This window comes from Amborella trichopoda, chromosome 9 (genome assembly GCF_054954075.1).
Source record: "Amborella trichopoda isolate Santa Cruz 75 chromosome 9, AtrichopodaSantaCruz75HAP2 v2.0, whole genome shotgun sequence".
In the NCBI taxonomy this organism is placed as follows: Eukaryota; Viridiplantae; Streptophyta; class Magnoliopsida; order Amborellales; family Amborellaceae; genus Amborella; species Amborella trichopoda.
Genome location: NC_142344.1, coordinates 15,234,271 through 15,237,698, shown reverse-complemented (window position 1 = coordinate 15,237,698; position 3,428 = coordinate 15,234,271). Strand labels below are relative to the sequence as shown.

Sequence of the window (3,428 nt, the reverse complement as noted above, 5' to 3'; positions counted from 1 at the left end):
ACAAGTCTTGACCATTCCATACATGGCGAATACTCAATAAGTACTTGAGTTCTATTTTTCTCATTTGGATTCTCCAAGCCATGGCCGATTGCAACTACACATGATGCTAACCTATAAAATCTTAACTAGGAGGTGTCCCTCACACCTCCTTGATAAATTTATTTCTCAACACGTGAACTCTCGATGCCTCATACGTACTCGGGGTAAAAGAATTTGGGCTCCATTTCGTAAGACGCCAAGATTTCAATATCTCAATAGCTCCCACTGAATGAGAGACTACTGAAATTTAAGCCTTGATAGGCCATATTTCCAACAGCTCTATCACCAAACTAATTTGATAACCAAGTAACCCGTACATCCATAATGATGTATATCAATATGTACCTGAGATATCCATATCCTAACACTCCCCGTTAAACTCAAGATGCTTTGACACAAAGCAGCTGGAATTTGAACAATATTAAATTGTCAAAAACGAGTAGTGATCGTCAGATTGGTTGAACAACATAAACGAGTAGTGATCGTCAGATTGCTTGAACAACATAAACGAGTAGTGATCTTCAGATTGATCAGATTGCTTGAACAACAGGCACACATTGCAGTGGCGGATCAACAAGCCTCAGGAACATCTAGGATCGAGTAATGAAAAACTCGTTCAATAGATAGGATCGAATAACGAAAAGAAATTCGATCATCTCACAGGATGAAGCAACGAAAAACTTCATCATCCAACATGATTGAATAACGAAAAACTCAATAATTGAAATATAGGCATCTAGAACAAATAGGATCGAGTAAACTCCATCATCACTCAAGATAGAGTAACGAAAAACTCCATCATCAAATAGGATCAAGTAACAGAAAACTTTATCATCAACCAGGATCGATAAATTCGATCGTTGCACAAGATGGAGTAATGGAAAACTCCATCATCAAACAGGATTAAGCAATGGAAAACTTGATCATCAACCAAAATCGAGAAATTTGATCATCAAATAACAGGCACTTGGAAGAGCCAACAGGAATTTGCGGATCATCAACTAAGATCGAGAAATTCGATCATCAAACAGGAGGCACTTGGAAGAGCCAACAGGAATCAGCAGTTACATTAGAGATGTTGACTTCATCTCTACTCATCTCATCTCCATATCTCTTATGCTTTCCCCCTCGAGTTCGGTGTTGATGCGAAAAACGCTCAACTTGCAAAATACATTTTTTTTTTTTTTTGAATCAATAGGAATAAATCTATGATGATTGAAGAAGGATCTATTGAGGAGCGGCCTCAGAGAAAGTGCTCAAGGCTTAAACCATACCAGTGATGGCTCCACCACCACCAAACACTGCCCTTTTTTTTTTTTCCAAGCATAGTCTTTATGGACACCTCTATTTTGATATAATATGGTCCCTATGGACCACGTCTTTCCCCCCTTTTTATTTCTCCAAGAAAAGATTTACTTTCTCTCTCTTCTGGTTTTCTACTTTTTCCCTCTTCTGGTTTCATACTCTCTCTCTCTACTTCTCTAGAGATGGAGCTTCGTTTGGCCAGAACCTGTAGTGATAAACTCCCCCAAGCCAAACTGCAAACCGCTGGATGGGATGGCTTACAACGTTGACTTCAATTGCCTGAGATTTTGTGTCTCCGCCAAGTTGAGCATCAGATGCAGCAACGCAAGCATCAACAATCTCCTTTATATCTCGCTGCACCCTTCTATGGAAGTCTTTAAACATTGTAGACCCTCCAGATAATACTATGTTATTGTATAAAGCCCTCCTTGTATCAATGGGAGATGATTGGATGCACTTGTCCATAGTAGAAGGTAAAAAGGGGTGACGAAATCATTGCTATAGATCTTCAATGGTGTATCTTAGGGCTAAAAAATACCTCGGGACCCAAAAAAACATTCATAGCCAATGTCACATGACTATGGTACTCAAGTCTTTGTTTTTTTGATTCCAGTCCACTGCTTAATGTACTTGACGGTTCTTTGTCATGTTTGCCAAACTCTTTGACAATGTCAGAAAAAGTATAACAATACATCTTTTTAATGTTCTGTGCAACTTCCAAGGAGTTGTCTGGTGGGATATGCTCTCCTTCTTTCCGCAAGAGTTGCTGAATGAAGAGAGTAACATCTTTCCAGGCAATTGGAATAGATTTGATATAGAGTCATAAAAAAATTCCATCGGGACAGAATCTTGCTTTAATACCATGTTAAAATTTGTGGGAGTATAATAGAGATTGGAGAGAGAAGTAGAGAAAACACAATATTTACGTGGTTCAAGCCGAAATTTTACGTCACGGATTCAAAGCCCAACTGGCTACATCTTCATTATTTTTTATAGATGTTTACATCAACAAGTATCTCTCTATATATAAGACAATCACACAATTACATAAGATAAATATAGTATGATAACTTGATGACAGAGGTAAATAGTAAGAAGCCTTATCGTCAAACTAACTTGATGACCAAGTAACACATTATCCATAATGATGTATATCAATATGAATCTGAGATATCCATATCCTAACACAAGTTACCCTCCTCAGAGTTGAAAACCATGAACAAAAAGGGGCACTTCTACTTTCCCTCAACACGTTGTTTGGTTTGGTCCTCCTAAATGACAAAATTACTAAAAATATCTCTACTTGTTCAGAGTTTTCAACTCTGAACATCTACAATTTGGCTATTTTTGAGGTATTGTGAAGAGATACATGAGTAAAATAAAAAATAAAATAAACCCTCCAATTATAATTGGAACGTTTCGGCCTTACGATATTCTTTTAAGAAGTCATTGCCCCTTAAATGATGTTTTCCTAAAAATTTGTTGAATAAATATGTTAATGGTTATTGAATACATAATGAAGATGAGCATCAAATAGACGTCAACAAAATACTTTTTAAATTTGTTATCTTTCCCTATGTGCTAAACAAGTATACGGCTAAAATGGTCATATATTCATGTACGAACCATTTGTGTGGTGCCACACTAGTCACCAAAAAAAAAAAAAAACAATCAGAGCCAAGTCTATTATTTTAGAGAAATTATCATTTACGGGATTGAAATCCCTTCCAAAATCATTAAAGGGGGTCAAGTTATCTTAATTGATATTTGAGGGGCTCTTCTTTCATTTCAGTTTCACATAGGTATCTCTTACAAAAAAAACCTTGAAAGATTCTCAAATTCCCTTTGCTCGTGGTTTACAAACTTGAACAATTAAGGGCATTTCAATAATTTGACCTCCAAAAAGATCCCAATTAAATAACAAAAATATCTTTACTTGTTCAACATCATAAATAAATAACACATTGTTCAATGTTACAATTAAGAAATAATAAGTACTTACATCATTTGATATAATGTGTTTCTTATTTGTAACTCTAACCAAGGAATTGTATTTTAACTATTAGGTTGGGGCATATTGGGTG

The 3,428-nt window shown here is 36.1% G+C and overlaps 1 pseudogene; it reads right to left on the bottom strand.

Annotated features, from left to right (window-relative positions):
• Nucleotides 1-778: 778 nt before the first annotated feature.
• LOC18424461 (actin-related protein 3 pseudogene) lies at nucleotides 779-2,152 on the bottom strand (annotated as a pseudogene).
• Nucleotides 2,153-3,428: the final 1,276 nt, after the last annotated feature.